Source organism: Lolium rigidum, chromosome 2 (assembly GCF_022539505.1).
Source record: "Lolium rigidum isolate FL_2022 chromosome 2, APGP_CSIRO_Lrig_0.1, whole genome shotgun sequence".
Taxonomy (NCBI): Eukaryota; Viridiplantae; Streptophyta; class Magnoliopsida; order Poales; family Poaceae; genus Lolium; species Lolium rigidum.
In genome coordinates this window covers 217,250,330-217,269,829 of record NC_061509.1, presented here as the reverse complement: position 1 = coordinate 217,269,829, position 19,500 = coordinate 217,250,330, and positions in this window count along the sequence as shown.

The following is a 19,500-nucleotide window of genomic DNA, read 5'->3' as shown; positions in this document are numbered from 1 at the left end:
GAAAAGTCTTTGCTTTATGATTCACTTGTTTACTCATGTCATACACATTGTTTTGATCGCTGCATTCTCTACATATGCTTTACAAATAGTATGATCAAGAGTATGATGGCATGTCACTCCGAAATTATCCTTGTTATCGTTTTACCTGCTCGGGACGAGCAGAACTAAGCTTGGGGATGCTGATACGTCTCCAACGTATCGATAATTTCTTGTGTTCCATGCCACATTATTGATGTTATCTACATGTTTTATGCACACTTTATGTCATATTCGTGCATTTTCTGGAACTAACCTATTAACAAGATGCCGAAGTGCCAGTTCCTGTTTTCTACTGTTTTTGGTTTCAGAAATCCTAGTAACGAAATATTCTCGGAATCGGACGAAATCAACGCCAAAGTTCCTATTTTACCCGGAAGCATCCAGAACACACGAGAACCGCCAGAGAAGGGAGGCAGGGCCACCAAACCCTACCCCGGCGCGGCCAAGGGGGGGGGGCGCGCCCCCCTAGGGTGTGGACCCCCCTTCGACCTTCCTGCGCCGCCTCTCCGCCTATAAAGAGCCCCTGGATCAGAAAACCCGATACCAATTGACGAAACCCACGAAAACCTTCCAGAGCCGCCGCCATCGCGAAGCCAAGATCTGGGGGACAGGATCTCTGTTCCGGCACCCTGCCGGAGCGGGGAAGTGCCCCGGAAGGCTTCTCCATCGACACCGCTGCCATCTCCACCGCCATCTTCATCACCGCTGCTGCTCCCATGAGGAGGGAGTAGTTCTCCATCGAGGCTCGGGGCTGTACCGGTAGCTATGTGGTTCATCTCTCTTCCATGTACTTCAATACAATGATCTCATTGAGATTCATATGAGTTTGTATCACAATTTATCTATGTGCTACTCTAGTGATGTGTTATTAAAGTAGTTTTATTCCTCCTACACGTGTGTAAAGGTGACAGATGCGTGCACCGTGTTAGTACTTGGTTTATGCTATGATCATGATCTCTTGGAGATTGCGAAGTTAACTATTGCTATGATAATATTGATGTGATCTATTCCTCCTACATATGCATGAAGGTGACAGTGTGCATGCTATGCTAGTACTTGGTTTAGTCTCGTTGATCTATCTTACATCGAAGGTTACTAAAACATGAGCATTATTGTGGAGCTTGTTAACTCCGGCATTGAGGGTTCGTGTAATCCTATGCAATGTGTTCATCATCCAACAAAAGTGTAGAGTATGCATTTATCTATTCTGTTATGTGATCAAAGTTGAGAGTGTCCACTAGTGAAAGTGTAATCCCTAGGCCTTGTTCCTAAATACTGCTGAGTTACTACTGCTTGTTTACTTGTTTTATCGTGTTACTACTCGCTGCAATATTACCACCATCAACTACACGCCAGCAAGCACTTTTCCGGCACCGTTGCTACTCGCTCATACTTATTTATACCACCTGTATTTCACTATCTCTTCGCCGAACTAGTGCACCTATTAGGTGTGTTGGGGACACAAGAGACTTCTTGCTTTGTGGTTGCGGGGTTGCATGAGAGGGATATCTTTGACCTCTTCCTCCCTGAGTTCGATAAACCTTGGGTATCCACTTAAGGGAAACTTGCTGCTGTTCTACAAACCTCTGCTCTTGGAGGCCCAACACTGTCTACAAGAATAGAAGCTCCCGTAGACATCAGTAACTTACCCGGAAGAGGTTGGCATCGCCTTGCGCCCGTAGCGACGCATGCCCACCTGCTTCTCCCCGGGGGCTCGGTCCGGAAGCGCTTGGAGGGAGGGGCCTGGCTGCCACCGGCATCAGACGCCGGCTGCTTCTTCTTTTGGCCCTGGGCCATGAGTTTGTCCACAAACTCAGAGCCCGCCTCGGCACGCAGGGGCGGCACGCGCTCATGGATCTATAGATAAGGTTTGGCTAAGAAGCGGTTCGCAGAAAAGCGATAGCGGAAAGGTAAAGGAAGCCGGAAAAGAAAATACCTCAAGCGTGACCAAGTCGTCGGCGGACCCGGTTGGCTTCGGCGGAGACCGGCCAAGACGCGCTGCCGGGGTCTTGCCCATCTTCAAGTCTTTCCAGAAGACGTAAGGATCCGGGTCGAAGGAGTCGAAGGCGCGTTTCCGGCAAGGTCCTCGCCGCTCTGCTTCAATGAGGGGGAAGCGGTCCTTGGCCTGAAACATGGAAAAAGAAAATTAGCAAAAGCAAAAAGCTACCGGCCAAGAACAACCCCAGTCGCATAATCCCTTACTTCTTGGGTCGGAGGATTATCAGTACTGAGGGGAAGAAGGCCCCATTCCCAATCAGATGGCATAGCAGTTTGGCAAATCTGCTTAGCCTTGCGAACAACATCCCTTTTGCTGAGAGGACGGCCTGTGATCTTGGTAGGATCTCCTGGGCCATACATCTCGCTCATCCTATGTGCGCGGCGTTGCAGAGGAAGCACCCGGCGCGAAATAAAAGTGCGGATGATGTCATCCGAGCAGATCTTGGTCTCCTTCCTCAAAGAGGCCAAGAAGCGTACCACCCGGCTGGTTTCAGCGTGATCAGACTTCGGGTTGTAGCTCCAGTTGGTCCTGCTGGGGGCCCGGCTTCGTAGGGAGGAAGATCGATGAGATCGGCGCGGCCGGTGTTCTTCACGTAGAAGAAAGTCCCTTGCCACAACCGGCAAGATTCGAGGCCGGAAAACTTAAAAAGGGGCTCCCTTGACGGGAGCCGATAATGCAAGACCCGCACTGAACGGGGGGCTTGGGTTTAGGAATATCCTTGCCCTGAACGGAATTGATCCGGAGAGCAAAGAAGCGGGCAAACGTCTCGCGAGTGGGACGAATGCCGATGTAGGCCTCCATGAAGGTGGCGTAGCAAGAGAGGTAGAAGATGGCGTAGCCAGGAAGGTGGTGAGGTTGAAGTTTGTAAAAATCTAAAAAGGAGCGGAAAAAAGGGGAGGCAGGAAGGCCGAAGCCGCGCTCAAAGTGAGCAAGAAAGACAACATATTCGTCATCTTCAGGATCCGGCTCGATTTCGCCGTCCGGAATCCGGCAAGAAACTTCTTCCGGAATCCGTCGAGACCGGTATAGCCAATCGATTTCGAATTCGGAAACACTGGAACCCATCCAGGATCCGCGGGTAATTGGGGAAGGCTCCTCGCCAGAAGATCGGCTGGAGCTGCTAGAGGTTGAGCTACCGGAAGCTTGGCTAAAGCTACCGGATTCTAGACCGCCACCGGACTCTTGATGGCTACCGGATTCCTGCTGATTGCCAGAATCGGTCTCCATCGGATCTGAGGCCGTAGATTCACCGGGAGAGGGTCTGCGGCGCTTGAGAGAAAGGGAAGAAGAAGATGCAGAGGAAGATTCCTCGTCGGACATTGCGAGGGTAGGCGAAGAAACAGAAATCCCAAACTTGAACCCCGCGTGAAGATCTACGAGTAAGAATAAAACCAAAGGAAAAGAGCAAATAAGAACACCAAAGGCTCAAGATCTGGAAAGCAAGCGAACCACGAGTAAAGCAAAATTGGTACCAACCTTGAGCGGCGCGGTCGCTGAGGGGAGCGTTTGCTGGCGATGAAGCGGGTCTGCGGTCGCCGGGGAGCACCACCGACGGCGAGGCGGAGAAGCTCGCGAAGAAACGCGAATGCGGCGGGCACGACGGAGTTGCTGCCGAAGATCTCCGCACGGCGAAGTCCAACGGGGGCGCAGCGTGAGCTCGCCGGGCGCCGGAGCTTGAACGAGCGACGGCGGACGGAGAACGGCGGTGGCGCAAAGGCTTGGAGCTCTGTGCGCGAAGGAGGAGAATGCGAAGAAGATGAAGAGGAACGGGCGGCTGTGTTTATATAAGAGAGAGAAAGTGGGCAGGGAACCGCTGGGCCGCGGCGGTTCGCCTCGCGGCCCACGACGGTTCGCGCCTTGGGCTGCCACGTGGCGAAGGAATACACGCGAAGAAACACGGAGCCACACGGAGGCGCACGCGGGATCCCGAAGAAGTAGTGGGATCCGCTGCGTTGCATTAAATGAGCGCGCGGGAGTCGAAGCGATATGACAACTGACACTGGCGCAACCGTCACAGTGCGCATGTCTCTGTCAGGCGCGGGGCCCGAGATATTCTCGACTTCGCCGAGGAAGCGAGAAAGGCACATGATACCGGAAAATAGAGATACCGGAACGGGCTTTGCAAGGAGAGGAAAAAGAACAAGGGTAAAGGTGCCGGAGCTAAGCTCAAGGCAAGAGTAATTAAACCGGTACCCTAAGGAAACAAGAACCTGGCATGGCCTGTAGGATAGAATCCTCCAGGCTATACCAGCTTCGGGGACTAATGTTGGGGGGATGACCCCCGGTATGCCAAAGGCATGCCAAACCGGATGGCTTGTGCCATCAAGATACCGGTTTAATATTCATACCGGAACCTAAGAATAAGAGTTTGGCTAAGTAGAGCTAAGACGGTATCCCCGAGAGGGGTATACCGGAACCTGGTAAAGAAGATACCGGAAAGGAGAGCCTGTCGGCAGGACTGGTCAAAGATTCCCTCTGGAGCTAGAGGACAAGGATGAGCTAAGCAAAGTAACTTTTGACGAAGGGCTGACGATAAAGAGAAGAGTGTCGGCAGGACTGGTCAAAGATTCCCTCCTGATTAAAGAGGACTCCGGTGTCATCTATGATTAAAGTAGCTTTGTAAAGTAGTTTGTCTAGTCAAAGATGCCCTTAGGGTTCCTTCCAGTGTAAGCCTCCCTCTCCCCTATATAAGGAGAGGGGGTACTGCCTCCTACAGGCGAGCGAGCGATAGAAAGCAAGAGCACACAGAGATCATTGTACGTGAGCTTGTAACCATGTTGAGTTTAATGAAGCAAGCGATCTAGTAAAGAGTTCTTCCTCTTGTCTTTCTTCTTGTATACCGGCCTTTGGTTGTGTTCTTGAGGAAAGCATCCGGAAGTTCTTCCCATCTAATCGCAAACCCTCCCCCGAATCCTCATACGTCCATTCGGCCCCAACTTAAGCCATCCTATGGCATCTGCTCGTTCACCACGACGACAACAACCTCACTGTTTCGTTGGGGCAAAGTACTTTGGTTGTGTTGTTGTTGACTGCCAAAACCCACCGGCGGGCAGCGGCCTTGTCAACACCGTAGAGCCGGGAAGAGCCTAGAGCTGCGGCTGGCTGAGACCCCTCCGAGCGACGGCCCGCAATGCTCTCCTGGTCACACGCGGCGTTGCGAAGTGCAAGGGCGTGCCACCTGACCTATACCTGGTCGGGAAGGTGATGGTGATGCCTCGCTTAGTTTCTGCAGGGCACACATGTAAACATTAAATACGAGCCTCGATCGGCTCTCGAGGTTATCCCGTGGATCGGCTCAAAGAGCCGATCCACCCATGATTCGTACGGGGTGCACGAATACTTGGTGGTCCTGCTTGATCAAGATGAAGCTAATGAGATCTACGACGATTTAGGGTTTTCACCGCATAATCGGATCATCCTACTCCAGAGTTGGGCCTCGCGGCCACGCACGGTGCTCGTAAGCCGATCCTAAACAAGGCCAAAAACCAACATGAAGTTGATCCTCGGAACATCCCGTTTAGGACTTGCGAACGCCACCCTACGTGCCACCGGATCCTCCCCCTTTGTAAGGCCTAACTATTGCGAGATATTAAACTAATCCTTGTAGAACAAGGAGCAATCGTAACGGATCAGATCTACTAAATAATGATCAAGCGGGGTGCCGCCCCCACGCCTAAGATAGGCGTGAGGGCGGCTAGATATGCAAGGGTTGCACTACGTAAGCATGCTTAAACGAAGAACAATGCTAACCCTAACCCATCTAATGATAACTATGTTGCTCGCCATCAAAAGCGCTTCAGTACGAGCAACGCATGAACCCTCGCGATCTAGGCAGCATGTCGCTTACCTGATAGAAACCCTCGAGACGAAGGAGTTGGCGATGCGCCGAGATTGGTTTGTTTTGGGGTTGAACGTGAGTTGTTGTTTATTCCATAAACCCTAGGTACATATTTATAGTCCAGGGGACTTTCTAATGTGGGCGTGCACTAAACCGTGCACGAGATAAACTCTAACTTCTAAACGATACATATCCTAAAATATTACAGATACACGGGCAGTTTAGCCCAAACTTGATATACAAGGCCGATTCAGGTATTTCTTCCATATATTATCTTCAAGCCCATCTTGATCGCGGCCCACCTCTGACTCGGTCAAATTCTGGTGATAACACATGCCCCCCTGGTTTTGGAATTGGTAATTCCAAAATCACCCTGCTTTCTTTCGTCGGGTCATGTCGTGGCAGAACCGTCGCAGTATCCTTCATCATGAGGCCTTGCCTTCTCAACTTCTCCGCGTGATTTGGCATTTTTTTTTAGGCACCACTTCCTCGGAAACTGCTGCGGCATTGAACTTCCACTATATCCCCTTTTATTTAACCGCTACGAACAGTTCTTTCGCATTAGCACTCCAAAAGCCCTCCTGCCACCATGTCTTCTTCCTCCTCTGCTCCATCGGATCCTTCCAGCCAGTCCTCCACCTCCCGCGAGCCGACGCCGGAGTATGACGCGGCGGCGGTCCACGCGGCCAACACCCGCCGCGCCATTGCGGCCGGGGAGGAGCCAGACCACAACTTCTCCATCTGGTCCGAGGACGACCAGTCCTCAATGGACGGGGAGAGCGACCTCCGCTTCCTCGCCGTTGGGGAAGCGGAGGAGGAGAATGACGACGAAAGCTTCTCCTGCGACTTCACCTCTTCCGAGGAGGAGGAGGAGCAGGAAGAGGAGGAGGAGGACGACGACGAGAGCTCCTCCGACGAGCCGCCGGCCAAGCGGTTCTGCCCCTGGCCGGGCAATCTCAGCGACTTTGACAGCGACGAGGACGACGCTGACAAAGAAGATGAAGACAACGAGGGCCCGGTCGGCGGCCATTGGAGCGACGACGAGCCCGCCGGGAGCAGCGCCGATGGTGGCGACGACGGCGACGACGAGGGCAGTGATGGCCCATAGATAGGATCTCTAGAATAGGGCCAGTAGTGGTAGATGGGGCAATGGCTACCCTAGTACTTCCCTTTTGAGAGTAATTAGCTCTTTATGTAAGGAATCTCATCTAATCAATGAAGAACTTTTCCCCAATTTTTGATTTTGCCGATTCCTTCTGAGTTCAATCGAGCCGATTCCCTCTTCTGCCGACCTCGCCGATTCGTCCCCTTTGCCAATGCGTAATGAGCCGATCGCATCGCATCGGTCCTTTTGAAATTCACCCTTCTCCTCTTCAGTACCCATCATGGTGAAGAAGGTTGCAATAAAGGATCGGCCGATGGTATCCCCATCGGCTCTTTAAACAGAGTATCCACTGGTCTGCCGCCCCCCCGGGCCTTACTCGAACCTGCTGCCCCCCGAGTCTCAGCCAAGGCAAAACAGAGACGAGGATACGCCAATTAGCTGTCTGGACCTGGTCTTGATCATGTCTGAGGGAGTTTCAAAGCAGAGAGCCTTCAAGGTGAGCTGCCCCCCGAGCTTCCTCAATTCTTGCAGGCCAGACCAGCTCCTTTCCTTTGGTGGCATTGCTCTTGAAGAGAGGATCCGAGCCTCCAAACTACTCCATTGAGGAGTTCCGTGATAAAAAAGCTCCCTTTGCGCTCTATCGACCCTCTGATCATAACAGTTATCCCCCTTAAGTCGATGGCCACACATCGGCTTCCACATCCTTAAGTCGATGTCTGCTGCATCGGCTGTGCTCGAGAATTTTCGAAAATTTTTATTTTTTTACGGCCGACCTGTGCATCGGCCCCCATATTCCAATACCTATCACCAGAAGATGAGATGCTTCTCCTCGTGCTTTATCCTTCTATGTGCCCCCCCCCCCGAGCCGATTCTGTCAAGAGAATTGATGGTATCGGCTCTGTTGGATAACGCGCTAAACCCAGACAAAATGGAGGGTGAGGATAATTTTGGCCGATTGCTGGAATCGGCCCCCATGTTGCTTGTTCGATGAAGGTTTTGTAATGTCCCTTCATAAATTTTGGGGCCGATCACAAGGATCAGCCTCGCCATGCTAGCTTATTAACGAGCCCTTGCTACTCGCTCAGGTCGGCAGACAAAACCAGCCCAATCTCCGATTTCATCCTGTTGGTGTGCTTGCCGTTGTCCACCTTGAGTGCGTTGTGTAAACGTGGAGCACTAAGCTCTGTCGGCAAGACGAGTACCATGTTTGTGCCAGCCGATGTTTCCTCATCGGCTCTCCTCTGTTTGGGGCGCCACTCCATTTTCCGTGGACGACCCTCTTCATCCAGGGTTCGCTGAACCTTTGCCGCCAGATCAGGTCGTGCCTTCCTTAGCGTATGCAGGTATAACCTCTCGGCCTCCTCCAGGCCGCGCAATCGCTGAACCCTGCGTTTTTGGGAACGGCTGAGTCCGTCAGGGCACCACCTTGGCCGGTGGTACTTGTCTTCTTCTTCTTCTTGTCCCTCGTCTTCTGAATCCTCAAGATCTGCCCAACGAGGTGACTCAGCGCGTTTGCTTTGTGGTGGGAGAGGCCCTAGGCGCTCGAACACAGATACGTTGGCTGCCTCCTTCTTCTTCTGGTTGCATTCTGGGCAATTTCCGATTGTGGGTAATCGGCTCATTCCTGAATCCCAGCAGTGTCTGAAGAAAGGGCAGTCCCAGTGTCTGGTGTTGTCATCTTGCTCCCTTGATGCTTCCGTGGCACAGCGCTCATGTTCCTCCTCATCGCGATCGTGCCGACGATATCTTCTGGCTTCTCTAGCCAGACGATCTCCTCTATCATCGCAATCGGACCGTCGGCGTTGGTCATACTGACTCACATATTTGTTGAGGAGGTGATCAGAGAGGGGTCGCTGATATCTTATATTCTTCACCTCTCCCTCGGTGACATAGCGCTTGCCATCATGACGGGGCCGATCGCGTGGAGCGGCCTCCTCTGTATCCTTGCTATGAGAGCAGCTGTCCTCATCTCCATCTTTGCCAGGGTGGTTTCCAGGCCCTACCATGTTGATGCTGAACGAGGGACCCGGCTGGCAACCTTCAGGGTAGGTGATTTCCACCATGTTAACGGCGGGGAAGGGTTGGGTGTCGACCTTCATGGCGTACTGGTTGAAAATTAACCGCCCCTTATCTATCGCCGCTTGGATGTGCTGACGCCACACCCGGCAGTCGTTGGTGGCATGGGAAAGCGAATTGTGGAATTTGCAGTATGGCTTTCCGTTTAGCTCCTTCGCCGTGGGGAACTTGAGACCTTCAGGAACCGTCAACTGTTTCTCCTTGAGCAGGAGGTCGAAGATTTGCTCAGTCTTGGTCACATCAAAATCAAATCCCCTGGGCGGCCCTGGTGGCTTTACCCATTTGCGAGGCCACGGGGTTCCCCCCGAGTCCACTCAGCCCACTGCTATCTCTCGGTCTCCCGCGAGCACCTCATCTTCCTCTCGTACCGACCATGACTATCGCACGCTTGAACTTGTCTTGGTACAGGTCGGGGTGGCGCTGTTCATATGCCGATAGTTTCCGAACCATGTGCGCCGGCGAGGGATAATCTGCTTGGGAGGCCATGTCCTTGAGCGGTGTTGCAAGGCCTCGCTACCGCCAACTCGATCGCTTCCTTTTCGGTTATACGAACTGAATAACATCGGTCCCTAAGATTCCTGAAGCGCCGGATGTATTCTCGTCACCGTTTCCCGCGCTTCGACGTAGTTGTGCTAGATCGGCAATGCCGGATTCGGAAGCTTCGAATGGTATTGCATATGGAACTCGTTCTTCCAATTGCTTCCAAGACTCGGATGGAGTTTGCTGGCAAAGAGGTGTACCATCCAAAAGCCGATCCCGTGAGGGACCGTGAAAAGAGCCTCACGCGTAGTTGATCCGACACCGAAGCCGTTCCTAGTTGAGCCAAATATCGGCCGACGTGCTCGATGGAGCTGGAGCCATCCGATCCACCGAACTTGGAGAAGTCGGGAGCCGATATTTAGGTGGCAGCGGGATCATCTCGTAATCGTCGGGGTACGGCTTGGAATAGCCGATCGCCCTTCTCTTCGGCATTATGCCGAACCGGTCTCTCGGTATGGTACCGATCCGATCCGCCGTGCTGGCCGTAGGAGTTGCACTCCGAAGATTCGCCGGGGTGGCGTACTTGGCCAGCCATGTTTGCTTTTCCAGCTCCGAGCCAACCGCGGGAGCTGGACCCGGGAGTTTCGTCGGTGTGGCGTATTTAGTTAGCCACGTCCGCTTCTCACGCTCCGTCGCCGACGTTCCTCCCGTGTTCGCCGGAGTCCCCGATGTGGTGGCCTGGTTTGTGAGTGCCCAATCACCACAATCCGGCACATACATGCACGCGTATCCATGAGGGATCTCCTTAGGCGCCTCCATTAAGAACCGGTAGTCACTAGGGTCGCCACCAATCCCGTAGACGAGGAATGCCGGTGTAGTCGGCACTTCGGCGAGTGCTGCCAACGCATATGGCAGCGGTGGACGGGACCGGAGTGGCAATTCTCCTTGATGAGTCCCGAGAGCTGGTCCCGACGGCGAGTACCGGTGGCTCATGATCTCCTGGATCACGCGCGAGCGACACGCTCCAATACGTTGACCAAGTTCTCGGAGTGGCGGTGTAGCGAGTGAGCCACCGGGTAGTTGATCTCCTCGCCGCGCACCCTCGGTGCGTTCCTCCGACGGGGTAGAGAGGTCTATCCCATCGAGCGCACCTTGCGGTGAGAATCCCTTCCATCCGATGCCATGGGAACGGGTTCTCCGAAAAGAGCCGATGAGGTCGGCTTCGAGGGTGGCCTTGATCTCGTTGTATTGCTTCTTGAGGTCGTCGAGCGGATCCCCGTAGGTGACGCGGCGTGCCGTCCGCCGCCATCTCAGATGTAGATGGCGATGTGGTTGATGTAGACGATTGTCCCACCGGGCGTGCCAGAATGTGTTGATCTGCCAAAACCCACCGGCGGGCAGCGGCCTTGTCAACACCGTAGAGCCGGGAAGAGCCTAGAGCTGCGGCTGGCTGAGACCCCTCCGAGCGACGGCCCGCAATGCTCTCCCTGGTCACACGCGGCGTTGCGAAGTGCAGGGCGTGCCACCTGACCTATACCTGGTCGGGAAGGTGATGGTGATGCCTCGCTTAGTTTCCTGCAGGGCACACATGTAAACATTAAATACGAGCCTCGATCGGCTCTCGAGGTTATCCCGTGGATCGGCTCAAAGAGCCGATCCACCCATGATTCGTACGGGGTGCACGAATACTTGGTGGTCCTGCTTGATCAAGATGAAGCTAATGAGATCTACGACGATTTAGGGTTTTCACCGCATAATCGGATCATCCTACTCCAGGTTGGGCCTCGCGGCCACGCACGGTGCTCGTAAGCCGATCGTAAACAAGGCCAAAAAACCAACATGAAGTTGATCCTCGGAACATCCCGTTTAGGACTTGCGAACGCCACCCTACGTGCCACTGGATCCTCCCCCCTTTGTAAGGCCTAACTATTGCAGATATTAAACTAATCCTTGTAGAACAAGGAGCAATCGTAACGGATCAGATCTACTAAATAATGATCAAGCGGGGTGCCGCCCCCACGCCTAAGATAGGCGTGAAGGCGGCTAGATATGCAAGGGTTGCACTACGTAAGCATGCTTAAACGAAGAACAATGCTAACCCTAACCCATCTAATGATAACTACGTTGCTCGCCATCAAAAGCGCTTCAGTACGAGCAACGCATGAACAACGTGGGCTTGTGCTGCCTAGATCGCAAGATGCGATCTAGGCAGCATGTCGCTTACCTGATAGAAACCCTCGAGACGAAGGAGTTGGCGATGCGCCGAGATTGGTTTGTTTTGGGGTTGAACGTGAGTTGTTGTTTATTCCATAAACCCTAGGTACATATTTATAGTCCAGGGGACGTTCTAATGTGGGCGTGCACTAAACCGTGCACGAGATAAACTCTAACTTCTAAACGATACATATCCTAAAATATTACAGATACACGGGCAGTTTAGCCCAAACTTGATATACAAGGCCGATTCAGGTATTTCTTCCATATATTATCTTCAAGCCCATCTTGATCGCGGCCCACCTCTGACTCGGTCAAATTCTGGTGATAACAGTTGTGCAGGTTCCACGTTGGCGCCGGAATCCCTGGTGTTGCGCCGCACTACATCTCGCCGCCATCAACCTTCAACGTGCTTCTTGACTCCTACTGGTCCGATTAAACCTTGGTTTCTTACTGAGGGAAACTTGCCGCTGTGCGCATCACACCTTCCTCTTGGGGTTCCCAACGGATGCGTGTCGAACGAAAAGACAATACGTCAATCACGCGCATCAAGCAAATTTCTGGCGCTGTTGCCGGGGAGATCAAGACACGCTGCAAGGGGAGTCTCCACTTCTCAATCTCTTTACTTTGTTTTTGTCTTGCTTTATTTTATTTACTACTTTGTTTGCTGCACTAAATCAAAATACAAAAAAATTAGTTGCTAGTTTTACTTTATTTGCTATCTTGTTTGCTATATTGAAAACACAAAAAAATTAGTTACTTGCATTTACTTTATCTAGTTTGCTTTATTTACTATTGCTAAAATGGCCAACGCTGAAAATACTAAGTTGTGTGACTTCACAACCACAAATAATAATGATTTCTTATGCACACCTATTGCTCCACCTGCTACTACAGCAGAATTCTTTGAAATTAAACCTGCTTTACTGAATCTTTTTATGAAAGACCAATTTTCTGGAATTAGTTCTGATGATGCTGCTGCCCATCTTAATAATTTTGGTGAACTATGTGAAATGCAAAGATATAAAGATGTAGATGGTGATATTATTAAACTAAAATTGTTCCCTTTCTCATTAAGAGGAAGAGCTAAAGATTGGTTGCTATCTCTGCCTAAGAATAGTATTGATTCATGGACTAAATGCAAGGATGCTTTTATTGGTAGATATTATCCCCCTGCTAAAATTATATCTTTGAGGAGTAGCATAATGAATTTCAAACAATTAGATACTGAACATGTTGCTCAAGCTTGGGAAAGAATGAAATCTCTCGGTTAAAAATTGCCCAACCCATGGATCGACTACTTGGATGATCATCCAAACCTTCTATGCAGGACTAAATTTTTCTTCACGGAATTTATTGGATTCAGCTGCTGGAGGTACCTTTATGTCCATCACTCTTGGTGAAGCAACAAGGGTTCTTGATAATATGATGATCAACTACTCTGAGTGGCACACGGAAAGAGCTCCACAAGGTAAGAAGGTAAATTCTGTTGAGGAATCCTCTTCCTTGAATGATAAGGTTGATGCTATTATGTCTATGCTTGTGAATGATAGGACTAATATTGATCCTAATAATGTTCCGTTAGCTTCATTGGTTGCACAAGAAGAACATGTTGATGTAAACTTCATTAAAAATAATAATTTCAACAACAATGCTTACCGGAACAATTCTAGTAACAACTATAGGCCATATCCTTATAATAATGACAACGGCTATGGTAATTCTTATGGAAATTCTTACAACAATAATAGGAATTCACCCCCTGGACTTGAAGCCATGCTTAAAGAATTTATTAGTACACAAACTGCCTTTAACAAATCTGTTGAGGAAAAACTCAATAAAATTGATATTCTTGTTTCTAGAGTTGATAGTCTTGCCTCGATGTTGATCTTTTGAAATCAAAAGTTATGCCTAATAGGGATATTGAAAATAAAATTGTTACTACAGCAAATGCCATTCAAGTTAGAATTAATGAGAATATAAGATTAATGGCTGAACTGCGTGCTAGGTGGGATAGAGAAGAAAATGAAAAACTAGCTAAAGAGAAGAATATAGCTAAAGTTTGTACTATTACCACCACTAGTAATGCTAATGCTACACATGTTGCTGAACCTCCTACTCATACTAATAAAAGAATTGGTGTTAGCAATGTTTCCACTTCTAATGCAAAGCGCGAAAAACTGCTCGAAACTCGCTAAAACTCGCTGAAACTGCCCGTGATAAAGCTCGCTGAAATTTTTTCCAACATTGGGGATGATGATCCCCTTGCTTTAGATTATAATGGTTTGAATTTTGATGATTGCCACATCTCTGAAGTTATAAAGTTCTTGCAAAAACTCGCTAAAAGTCCTAATGCTAGTGCTATAAATTTGGCTTTCACGCATCATATTACAAATGCTCTGATAAAAGCTAGAGAAGAGAAACTAGAGCGCGAAGCCTCTATTCCTAAAAAGCTAGAGGATGGTTGGGAGCCCATCATTAAGATGAAGGTTAAAGATTTTGATTGTAATGCTTTATGTGATCTTGGTGCAAGTATTTCTGTTATGCCTAAGAAAATTTATAATATGCTTGACTTGCCACCGCTAAAAAATTGTTATTTGGATGTTAATCTTGCTGATCATTCTACAAAGAAACCTTTGGGTAAAGTTGATAATGTTCGCATTACCGTTAAAAATAATCTTGTTCCCGTTGATTTTGTTGTCTTGGATATTGAATGCAATGCATCTTGTCCCATTATATTGGGAAGACCTTTTCTTCGAACTGTTGGTGCTATTATTGATATGAGGGAAGGTAATATAAAATATCAATTTCCTCTCAAGAAAGGTATGGAACACTTCCCTAGAAAGAGAATAAAGGTACCTTATGATTCTATTATTAGAACAAATTATGATGTTGATGCTTCATCTCTTGATAATACTTGATACACACTTTCGCGCCTAGCTGAAAGGCGTTAAAGAAAAGCGCTTATGGGAGACAACCCATGTTTTTACCTACAGTACTTTGTTTTTATTTTGTGTCTTGGAAGTTGTTTACTACTGTAGCAACCTCTCCTTATCTTAGTTTTGAGTTTTGTTGTGCCAAGTTAAGCCGTTGATAGAAAAGTAAGTACTAGATTTGGATTACTGCGCAGTTCCAGATTTCTTTGCTGTCACGAATCTGGGTCCACCTCCCTGTAGGTAGCTCAGAAAATTACGCCAATTTACGAGCATGATCCTCAGATATGTACGCAACTTTCATTAAATTTGAGCATTTTCGTTTGAGCAAGTCTGGTGCCATTTTAAAATTCGTCAATACGAACTGTTCTGTTTTGACAGATTCTGCCTTTTATTTTGCATTGCCTCTTTCGCTATGTTGGATGAATTTCTTTGATCCACTAATGTCCAGTAGCATTATGCAATGTCCAGAAGTGTTAAGAATGATTGTGTCACCTCTGAATATGTCAATTTATATTGTGCACTAACCCTCTAATGAGTTGTTTCGAGTTTGGTGTGGAGGAAGTTTTCAAGGATCAAGAGAGGAGTATGATGCAACATGATCAAGGAGAGTGAAAGCTCTAAGCTTGGGGATGCACCCGGTGGTTCACCCCTGCATATATTAAGAAGACTCAAGCGTCTAAGCTTGGGGATGCCCAAGGCATCCCCTTCTTCATCGACAACATTATCAGGTTCCTCCCCGAAACTATATTTTTATTCCATCACATCTTATGTGCTTTTTCTTGGAGCGTCGGTTTGTTTTTGTTTTTGTTTTGTTTGAATAAAATGGATCCTAGCATTCACTTTATGGGAGAGATACATGCTCCGCTGTAGCATATGGACAAGTATGTCCTTGGTTTCTACTCATAGTATTCATGGCGAAGTTTCTCCTTCGTTAAATTGTTATATGGTTGGAATTGGAAAATGATACATGTAGTAATTGCTATAAATGTCTTGGGTAATGTGATACTTAGCAATTGTTGTGCTCATGCTTAAGCTCTTGCATCATATGCTTTGCACCCATTAATGAAGAAATACATAGAGCATGCTAAAATTTGGTTTGCATATTTGGTTTCTCTAAGGTCTAGATAATTTCTAGTATTGAGTTTGAACAACAAGGAAGACGGTGTAGAGTCTTATAATGTTTTCAATATGTCTTTTATGTGAGTTTTGCTGCACCGGTTCATCCTTGTGTTTGTTTCAAATAAGCCTTGCTAGCCTAAACCTTGTATCGAGAGGGAATACTTCTCATGCATCCAAAATACTTGAGCCAACAACTATGCCATTTGTGTCCACCATACCTACCTATACTACATGGTATTTTCCCGCCATTCCAAAGTAAATTGCTTGAGTGCTACCTTTAAAATTCCATCATTCACCTTTGCAATATATAGCTCATGGGACAAATAGCTTAAAAACTATTGTGGTATTGAATATGTAATTATGCACTTTATCTCTTATTAAGTTGTTTGTTGTGCGATAACCATGTTTATCGGGGAACGCCATCAACTCATTGTTGAATTTCATGTGAGTTGCTATGCATGTTCGTCTTGTCCGAAGTAAGGGCGATCTACACTGAGTTGAATGGTTTGAGCATGCATATTGTGAGAGAAGAACATTGGGCCGCTAACTAAAGCCATGATTCATGGTGGAAGTTTCAGTTTTGGACAAATATCCTCAAGTCTCTAATGAGAAAAGAATTAATTGTTGTCAAATGCTTAAAGCATTCAAAGAGGAGTCCATTATCTATTGTCTATGTTGTCCCGGTATGGATGTCTAAGTTGAGAATAATCAAAAGCGAGAAATCCAAATGCGAGCTTTCTCCTTAGACCTTTGTACAGGCGGCATAGAGGTACCCCTTTGTGAAACTTGGTTAAAGCATATGTATTGCGGTGATAATCCGGGTAGTCCAAGCTAATTAGGACAAGGTGCGGGCACTATTGGTACACTATGCATGAGGCTTGCAACTTATAAGATATAATTTACATGATGCATATGCTTTATTACTACCGTTGACAAAATTGTTTCATGTTTTCAAAATCAAAGCTCTAGCACAAATATAGCAATCGATGCTTTTCCTCTATGAGGACCATTCTTTTACTTTCAATGTTGAGTCAGTTCACCTATTTCTCTCCACCTCAAGAAGCAAACACTTGTGTGAACTGTGCATTGATTCCTACATACTTGCTTATTGCACTTATTATATTACTCTATGTTGACAATATTCATGAGATATACATGTTACAAGTTGAAAGCAACCGCTGAAACTTAATCTTCTTTTGTGTTGCTTCAATACCTTTACTTTGAATTATTGCTTTATGAGTTAACTCTTATGCAAGACTTATTGATGCTTGTCTTGAAGTGCTATTCATGAAAAGTCTTTGCTTTATGATTCACTTGTTTACTCATGTCATACACATTGTTTTGATCGCTGCATTCACTACATATGCTTTACAAATAGTATGATCAAGATTATGATGGCATGTCACTCCGGAAATTATCCGTGTTATCGTTTTACTCGCTCGGGACGAGCAGAACTAAGCTTGGGGATGCTGATACGTCTCCGACGTATCGATAATTTCTTATGTTCCATGCCACATTATTGATGTTATCTACATGTTTTATGCACACTTTATGTCATATTCGTGCATTTTCCGGAACTAACCTATTAACAAGATGCCGAAGTGCCGCTTGTTGTTTTCTGCTGTTTTTGGTTTCGAAATCCTAGTAAAGAAATATTCTCGGAATTGGACGAAATAAAAGCCCGGGGGCCTATTTTCTCACGAAGCTTCCGGAAGTCCGAAGACGAGACGAAGAGGGGCCACGGGGTGGCCAAACCCTAGGGCGGCGCGGCCCCACCCCCGGCCGCGCCGGCCTATGGTATGGCCCCCCGTGCCGCCTCTTGACTTGCCCTTCCGCCTACTTAAAGCCTCCGTGACGAAACCCCCAGTACCGAGAGCCACGATACGGAAAACCTTACTGAGACGCCGCCGCCGCCGATCCCATCTCGGGGATCTAGGAGATCGCCTCCGGCACCCTGCCGGAGAGGGGAATCATCTCCCGGAGGACTCTACACCGCCATGGTCGCCTCCGGAGTGATGTGTGAGTAGTCTACCCCTGGACTATGGGTCCATAGCTGTAGCTAGATGGTTGTCTTCTCCCCATTGTGCTATCATTGTCGGATCTTGTGAGCTGCCTATCATGATCAAGATCATCTATATGTAATTCTATATGTTGCGTTTGTTGGGATCCGATGAATAGAGAATACTTGTTATGTTGATTATCAAAGTTATGCTTATGTGTTATTTATGATCTTGCATGCTCTCCGTTACTAGTAGATGCTCTGGCCAAGTAGATGCTTGTAACTCCAAGAGGGGGTACTTATGCTCGATAGTGGGTTCATGCCTGCATTGACACCTGGGACAGTGACAAAAAGTTCTAAGGTTGTGTTGTGCTGTTGCCACTAGGGATAAAACATTAGTGCTATGTTCAAGGATGTAGTCACTAGTTACATTACGCACCATACTTAATGCAATTGTCTGTTGCTTGCAACTTAATACTGGAGGGGGTTCGGATGATAACCTCGAAGGTGGACTTTTTAGGCATAGATGCGGTTGGATGGCGGTCTATGTACTTTGTCGTAATGCCCAATTAAATCTCACTATACTCATCATGATATGTATGTGCATTGTCATGCTCTCTTTATTTGTCAATTGCCCAACTGTAATTTGTTCACCCAACATGCTGTTCGTCTTATGGGAGAGACACCTCTAGTGAACTGTGGACCCCGGTCCAATTCTCTTTACTTGAAATACAATCTACTGCAATACTTGTTTTACTCGTTTTCTCTCGCAAACAATCATCTTCCACACAATACGGTTAATCCTTTGTTACAGCAAGCCGGTGAGATTGACAACCTCACCGTTTCGTTGGGGCAAAGTACTTTGGTTGTGTTGTGCGGGTTCCACGTTGGCGCCGGAATCCCTGGTGTTGCGCCGCACTACATCTCGCCGCCATCAACCTTCAACGTGCTTCTTGACTCCTACTGGTCCGATTAAACCTTGGTTTCTTACTGAGGGAAACTTGCCGCTGTGCGCATCACACCTTCCTCTTGGGGTTCCCAACGGACGCGTGTCGAACGAAAAGACAATACGTCAATCACGCGCATCAGGGGGCCGGATATTTCAACAATATCCGGCCCGGATTATCCGGCCTGGCCAATCTTTTTCAGAGAACTTTTTGACAGGCGATCAAATCCAACACACATGTAATAATATCTATGTAATCCCTGTACCACTTAATCAAACATTAGTGTATCACATGTATTGACATCAAACACACAAAACATAATGTGAGAGATGTTCTTTCACCCCTGGGTTGGATTTCTAGTGCCACGCCTGTTGGGTTGTTTGCAGGTGTCGATCTGCATGATGGTGGTTGTCGGCGTGATTGGTTCCGCTTTAATGGTACTCCGCACCATTGCTTCCGACTTAAGGAGACTAAGTCGCGACGTAGTGTCCTTTTCACGAAGTTTAAGTAGAGTGGTGTTCTTCGCGATGTCGGCGGTGGCCATGTTCACTGTCTACATCAACTCTATCAGCGCCGCCATCTTGTTGTTGTCTCTTCAACGGTGGACATGGCGGAGGAAATTTGAGTCTCAACCGCAACCGCCTACTTTCGGGGCGCCAGATCTGAACCACGGAATGCGATCACACAAAGAGATAGGAATTACGGTTGTGATTCGAAAATCACCGCCAACCATAAACGGATTTATTAA